An 8,555-nucleotide genomic window follows, 5' to 3' on the forward strand; every position below is an offset into this window, starting at 1 on the left:
TGGTGGTATATGAGCATGACGACATGGTCTGAGATGAGACTATATGTCTTTGCTGTAAAACATAGTTTCAATTTTAATAAGGGAAAACAAAATAAACATTGTCTATTTAATCAAAAATCTGGATCTCTATTACCATAAATGGCCATCTTACAGTTTAAACTCCATTATGTACTTTTGTTGCATTTGTATTTTATTCTGTTTGTCAAGTCTTTGGAAGAGAGAAACAGCATATTTGGTTGCTGGCCAGATGCCATTGATGTTGGTTCCAGTTTTTATAACTGTGGTCTGGTCTCTCATTATCTCCCAGAGATCTTGGTCAGCAGACATAATGCCAGATACGTGTCTCACTTCTGATTCATACTAGTGTAGGTCCGTGAAACCACTGAAGTTACTTTGGTGTAACTAATATTCAGCCTCTCTTAATGAGCATCTCATATTAGATAGAAACACCCCCCTTTTTTTTTCTGGTTCAGATCTGGTAAGGATTTTAAAAAGAGATCAACAGGATTCATAAATAAATTTGCTTCCTTGGTGTTTTGGGTCCAGCATGTCTGTGAATTAAGCTTTATAAGCAACAGTAGACCCTTAATACTATGCAATATTTTTCTTTTATTCGGAAAGAAACTAGTATTTGGTTGCCAGTACCTGTTAGCACCTCATACAATCTTTACAGCTTGTGATAAGGAACAGAACCAGCATCTTTTTTTTTTTTTTAATAGTGCCAATTGTATATGATGGACACACACTTTTTTTCTATGAAAAGAACGATCGTTTAAAAGAAGAAACACATTGAAATGGAAAATACCATCCAGTCTAAACACTTACTTACTTTAATGACTTGAACAAGGCTTACCATTATGCTCCACTATGTAATCAAATGTTCCTCAGGGTAATACTTAAAGCAGTTTTATTTCCATTTACAAGATAAGGTATTTGGAGTTAGTTCCTCACTTGGAAGCTACCTCTGTAAGTGGAAGGCATATAAATACACCCACGTATGGAGTTATTTACTTACTTGGAATGTGTACAAGCAACAACAAACACTGCAAAACCACAGCCTACCTTTATAATAAAAGAAAACAAGCAGTCTATATGTGTCTTACACACAGGAACACTTTAAAAATCCTGTTTCTTGTAGAGCATAAAAACTAAAATTGCGGAAGGCTGTGATGTGTGAGTCCTTCCTATCAAAAAGCTCTGTGATGCTAGGAGACTCAGTGCATATGGTGAGCTTTATAACTGCTTATGCTTGAGCAATTGCGGTTCATTGGGTACAGTTTCATCCGGGTTTTGTTTGAAAGACCTTGCTGTTTTTGTGGCGACAGTAAGGAATCCTGTCAGTCTGAGGACATCAGTTGTCTTCCTTGATTTAAGGAAATATAATTTGGTAGTAATACAGGACAAAAATGAGTAAGTTCATTTCTTGTTGAAAGTATAAATAGAAATAATTGGGGCTTATTAGACTGATGAAAACATATGTCAACAGCAACCATACAAAATCATTGGTTCCACTGAGAAAAAGGAATGACAAACTACAGTCTAAGAAACAAGGAGAGTCTCCATTTTCTGTAGAGCTATTTGCCATATGCCGTGGTTCAATATGCAGGAACCAAGTGGAAGAGAGACTTGTCAACAGTAAACCCATAAACCAGTACAGAGGCACATAAAGCAAGTTCTTTCATCTGGAAATTTTCAAGGGTACTATATTGGGTAAAGCATGTCTGTTGGATCTTTCAGTTGTATGTCATGCTTGACACTTCAAGCAAAGCTAGAACTATCACAACATTCTTAATCTTCCTTCGTCTACAAGAAAAATTACATAATTTCTTTTCTCTCATTCAGGACATTTAGAGCCTCCTACCTCAAGGTATTTTTGTGTTGCTAGACACGCAAATTTATGCTGAAATATGTTTATTGTTTCAGGAAGAGAGGTGGAAAATCTAGAAGGGTTCAGATTCTTTTCTCTTCTTATTTCTTTTTCCATGTTCCGTAGAAATAGCAGGTTAAGGATTATGAATTTGCATTCCTTGTGCTTTAAAGAAATGTAGAATAATGGTATTTACTCACATTCTTCAATCACATGAGCTTAAACTCTCGAATGTGATGGCCTGTTAGAAATTAGGCATTGTATCCCCAAACCAATGTCTGACTACAGCAGTCTTTGTCTTTTGTATGGCAAGAACGGTGATTAGCAACATACAAATAACCAAGAATATATCAGTAATCCAAAACCTTAGCAGAGGCTCTGTGGTGTTAATAGGAGTCCATATGAAAGCTGTTTAAAAGAAACTCTTAGGGCCACTTAAGATGGGTGGATGGTTATAAGGTGGGGAGCATGGGAAAAAGATAAGACCAAATGTAGATTGAGAGTTTCATAATTTGAGAGTTGAACTTCTCCTCTCATTTGGCATGAAGAGTACTACTTACTAGACTTCCCAATCAGTTATAATGTTCAATTTAAAGAGTATGTAATTGCAGGAGTATACTGGACACAGAGGAGCACATAATATTCTTGATATATTTGGATAGGAGATTACATCTCTGAAAGAGAGACTAGAATCTGGAGCTATATAATCACAAAGTAATAATTTCTTTTTCAGGTTTAATAAGGCATCCTGTTAAGAATATCTGTACCTTTTGCTTATTTTCAGTAAATTGTGAAAAAAGTTACAAGTTGATAGAGTATTTGATCTTTTGCTTACTATTGTACCTTATCTGTTTATTTTTGTTCCACATGAACTGTACCTGATTGCAACAGTACTAGCTGTGTTTGTACATACCTTTCAAGATGAGCATCTACAGATGAGCATTTTACTTATCTTCTTTTGTTGCTTCTACAGATTTCTAGAACACAGGGAAGAATTTAAAGCTATAACATCTGCTACTATATTTGATTGATCAGCTGTGTGCTGTGCAGAAAAGCTCTGTGGGATATTTCAGTCCACAGTTCATTTTAATATTTATAGGGGTCATAAATTAAAGACAGGACAACCAGAGGCAGTTATAGCTGAAAGCTCTGGCCCAGGTGAAATTCTTTGAACTCCACTAGATGGCACTAATTTATTGTGTGTGTGTAGAATGATGATGTTGGTGGGAGAAGACCAAATGGACCTGGTGGTATAGTTGGAAGATGTTAATTTTGAAACAGTGAAGTTGAGTAAAATAATGAAAATCTGCAGTACACATGAATTATGTATCTGCTTGATGGTACTGCGTTCTTGAAAGGGCATGAACTTTTTACGCTTACAAGCATTGAAAAGCCCTGGAAAAATTAGGTGACGTTTCAGACTGTGTGGAGAGATAGTAATATAAGCAAAATATGAGGATAGAGAAAATAACCAGAAATTAAAGTTATTACATAGATGTATTGATTTACCACCATTCTGTACTACTTTGATTCATGAACTCCCTTTTCCTACACAAGAGTCAATTTAGATGATTGTTCAAATGTTCAAGAACCATACCAAGGAAACAACTTCCTTAAAAGTTGGCTTTCTCAGAATAGTGTATTGCAGATCTATGTTATAGCCTGTAAATTTCTCTGTCCAGATGATCACTGGGAGTTCTACCTCTGCAGTTATATTTATTCTTTACATTAGTGGCTTCTTCAAGTTGAAGAAACCATAGTAGTTCCTTCTCTGCAAAGTAAATGCATTACCACCCCATTTCCAAAATTATGGTACTGTTAACTGCACTGTACATAATTAACATTCACTACTGCATAGACAATTAATGAATTTGAGGTCATGTGCAGGAAAGAGGCTTTGCAGCCAGTGTCTCAAAGGCCATTGATAGATACACAATACTCCATAATCCCTTCTCAAACACTTCAGCATCCAGGAGCTTGGTCTGACTCCCAGAAAAAGTGTTTTCATTAGAGTAATGGATTACCAAGTCTGCAACTTCTAGCGTTGGCTTTGATTAATGTTAAATTGGTGTCAACATGGCAGGGCCTTAAAGCGCTTGGTTTCACAGGAGCATATTTTATTGCAGCACATGGGTACCAAAGGCCATTACATCTCTCTCTGTTGTCAGTGAATACAAAGACTGAGTTCTCAACAGAGGCTCTGTGTATCATATTGAGCCAAGTTACACCTGTTTGTTCAAAGATGACTACTTGATCAAAAAGATACTGGTATGTTCTCTGATCAGCCCCAAAATATCATTCTGAGAAGGTGTAGTTGTAGTCGGGTTGGTCACAGGATATTAGAGAGACAAAGTGGGTGAGGTCCTTTTATTGCACCAAGCTTGTGAGCCATACAGAACTCTTGAGAAAGCTTCTCTCTCACGAACAGAAGTTGGTTCAATAAAAGGTAATGCATCACCCATCTTGTCATTCTGAGAAGGGACACTTGGAGTCTTTTCTGAATCAGCTGGTAATGCAAGTTTTGCGGTCAATGAGAAATGAGATTTTTCCAGATGAATTCATTTGGGCACCCTGTTTTAAGCAGGACAAAGCATGATGATTCTGAAAAAGCTACGGCGATTGTGTTGGATAAGCAGCTGAACATGAGCTCCAGTGCAATGCTGTGGCCAAGAGGGCCAATGCAGCACTTGGATGCATAAACAGGGTAATTGAGTAGGAGTAGAGAGGTTATACCTCAGTATTTGGTACTAGTGTGACCACTGCTGGAATGCTGTGTCCAGCTCTGGTATTCACACTTCAAGAAGGATGCTGATAAGTTGGAGAGGGTTCAGAGAAGAGTCACAACAATGAGTAAAGGATTAGAAAACATGCCTTATAGTAATAGACTTGAGGCCCTCAATCTGTTTAGCTTAATAAAGAGAAAGTTAAGGAGTGACTTGATTATAGTCTATAACTACCTACCAGGGGACCATATATTTAATAATTAACTCTTCAGTCTTGCAGAGAAAGGTATAACACGATTCAATGGCTGGCAGTTGAAACTACACAAATTCAGACAGGAAACACTGCTCTACAGCCAAAATGCTTCTGAAATAAATGTAGTCAAACTTTACTAATTCTGGGTTACTGAGAACGAAAATGATGCTTAAAATTGTTGATTGGCTCTAGTTTTCAAGATATGCTATTGGGTCAGTATCTACGACCCTTGACTTGGGAATGGCGGAGGATAAGTGAGTTATAAAGGGAAGGGATCTCAATTTAAACCAGAAATGACTAAAATACATCTTTGACTGGATCTATGAATAAATCTATGACTGGGTTTGGACAGTACTTGCTTTTTAGGCAAAACAATGAATGATTCAATCTGAAGCTGGCATTGCGTCATACATGATATGAATTGCATCATGTTATTTCTAGAAGTCATGGATGATGCAATCATAACGAAGCTTACATCACTCTGCTGAACAAATTGCCCTATATCAGCTCTAGAAATCCTACAGTGTCGTGCTCTCTTATTTGTCAGTGTTTGATTTTGCAAAGGGACACATTTCTGTTTAGCCAAAGTGAGCAGAGATGCCTCGTACTTGTGTGAACAGTGCAGATAACTTCTGCTATGTTTGTGGTGAAGTGACTTTTGCATCACAAAAGCGCAGTATAACCACTATGGTTAAGAAAGCCTATCACCTTTATTTTGGCTGCAAAATTGGAGATCAGGACAAGAGGTGGGCCCCACACATATGCCGCAACACTTGTGCAACAAATCTTGGCCAGTGGTTGAACAGGAAAAGGAAATCTATGCCTTTTGCAGTGCCAATGATTTGGAGAGAGCCAACAGATCATACCAGGAATTGTTACTTCTGCATGGTGCCTCCAGTTGGGAAAGGTGTGTCAAAGAAGAAAAAGTGGACTGTGCATTATCCAAACATTCCATCAGCTATACGCCCAGTACCCCACGGAGAAGGACTGCCGGTTCCTGAGGCACCAGAATCATTCTCACTTGAGTCAGACGAAGAAGAGGATGAAACTTCTGGTCCTGAACCACCAGTGTCACAGGACCCACATTTTCTCCCATCCTCCTCCTCTGAACCACACCTCATAACACAAGGTGAACTGAATGACCTTGTCAGGGATTTGGAACTACCCAAGAGTAAGGCAGAGCTGTTGGGCTCCAGACTACAGCAGTGGAATCTCCTGGCAGGTGATGTTAGGGTTTCCATGTTCCGTGACCGTCAAAAGGATCTTGTCCCATTCTTCTTCATGGAAAGTGATCTTGTAGCCTGCAACCACATCGATGGTGCGATGGCAGCCCTCAACATCGTTCACGATCCAGATGAATGGAGACTGTTCATTGATTCATCGAAGACGAGTCTTAAAGCTGTTTTACTGCATAATGGCAATGTTTTGCCATCAATTCCAGTTGGTCATGCAGTCCATACGAAGGAAACCTATGACAACATGAAACAACTTTTGAGGTGCATAAACTATGACCAACATCAGTGGCAGCTTTGTGGCGATTTGAAGGTTGTTGCTCTCTTGCTTGGTCTGCAGACTGGATACACAAAGTACTGCTGTTTTCTCTGCGAATGGGATAGTCGTGCAAGAGATTCCCACTACATCAAGAAAGATTGGCCACTCCGACAGTCATTGGAGCCTGGGAGGAAAAGTGTTCAGCATCCACCACTTGTTAAATCAAGGAAGATTTTGTTACCACCCTTACACATCAAGCTGGGTCTGATGAAGAAGTTTGTCAAGGCCATTGACAAAACCCAAGCAGCTTTCAAGTACCTCCGTGGAAAATTTCCAAGGTTAAGTGAAGCTAAGATAAAGGAAGATGTCTTCGTGAACTTCTTCGAGATGATGCATTTGACCATGCACTGCATGGCAAGGAAAAGACGGCCTGGAAAGCCTTCCAGTTAGTGGCAATAAATTTTCTCGGAAACAACAAGGCAGACAACTACAGGTTGTTGGTGGAAAACCTCCTCAAGGCATACAAAAGCCTTGGTTGCAACATGTCACTAAAGATACATTTTTTGCACTCTCATCTAGATTTTTTTCCACCGAACTGCGGAGCAGTGAGCGACGAGCACGGCGAGCGATTTCACCAGGACATTGCAACAATGGAGAAATGCTATCAGGGCAAATGGACCCCATCAATGCTTGCAGACTGTTGCTGGACAGTGACAAGAGATGCTCCATTTAATGAATACAAGAGACAAGCCAAGAAGCGCCGAGTAGACACTGAATAGGACTAAACTATGTACAGAATAGTTTTTTGCCTTTTGTTTCATAATAAATTTTATTTATATAACCCTTTTGCTGATTTTTAAAGTGTTACATAAACAGGACAGGTGACATATTATCATGTAAAGCAACCATAAACACATGAAAAGACCTAGGTTTACAATTTATGATTAAAACTCTACTATCTACACAATATACATAGACATAAAATGTAAAAACTTAAATATCTTAGAAACAGTAGCCAATCAGTTGTTTTAATTGTCATATTTGAATTCAGCACATCAAAATATGTAATAAATAGCACATTTTATCTCTGAAGCAGACGACTTCTCAAAAATTGTAGACCAGTGAAATAAGCTGTAAGTTTTTGACAGTGAGTTTGATTAACCATTGGAACAATTTCCCAAGGCTTGTGGTGGATTCTCCATCACTGACTATTTTAAAATCAAGATTGGATGTCTTTCTAAAAGATCTACTCTAAGAATTATCTTGGAGATGTTCTCTGGCCTGTGCTATACAGGAGGTCAGACTAGGTGATCGCAGTGGTCCCTTCTGGCTTTAGAACCTATGAATATCAATGTCTTCAAAAGTCAGGCTTATTTCATTGGTTATATTAGCAGCCTGGTGTTGACAGTAGATTTTCACCCTGTAGCAACTAGTCCTTTGGGCACTTAGTTGTTTACCTCATTCTCTTTATCCCCTGTCTCTGCCTTTGATGGGAAGGTTGTTGTGTGGGCTTCGTAGGTTCCTCAGCTTTGAGCCAGGCAGGAAGATATCAGGGTGTTTGATTCTCAAAGTCAAGTAGTGGCATATGTGCTGGAACTGTGGGTGCCCTGGGTGCTGCTGCACCTCCTGTCTTGAAGTAGTTTCCATCATGTACAGGGTTTACAGTTTGGTTCAATGGCTCTCAGTACCCGCATTATTCAAATTGTTTCAGCACCCTTAAGTAGAGTCCTATTCTCAATGTTAATTTACACTCTTCATCTTAACTGATTTTCTATCCAGTTAGGGAGGAGGGCAGTGCCTTTCTTCCCTGAAGGATCCACCACTCTGGACATAGCAAAACCCATGAGTTATGATTATCTAGTATAGCAAAATGGTGGCAGAGTTCCTCTTCTTATGATTTTTTGCTTTAAGTTAAAAGCTCCCCCGGTTGGTATACTTGCTAAATTGATAACCCCATCCCTACTCTTTCTGCCTTCATGAAGGAGAGAAAAACCCTTCTGCATGCAGTTCTTTCCACCCAAGAAGGCAGTTTCTTTTTTACCCCCAGCAATTTCTCCTTTTTCCTCCAGTGTGGCTTCTGTTTGGAAGGGAGAAAGTCTTTGGGTAGAACTGAGGACTTCCCTAAGCTGGTGATAGATCACTAAGCATGATGAGTGGTTGCAAGCAATTGAGTGGCTCAATATATAGTATCAAAAGGCTCCTGCTTCTGAACTTAAAAAAG

The sequence above is a fragment of the Emys orbicularis genome, chromosome 15, assembly GCF_028017835.1.
Source record: "Emys orbicularis isolate rEmyOrb1 chromosome 15, rEmyOrb1.hap1, whole genome shotgun sequence".
Classification (NCBI taxonomy): Eukaryota; Metazoa; Chordata; order Testudines; family Emydidae; genus Emys; species Emys orbicularis.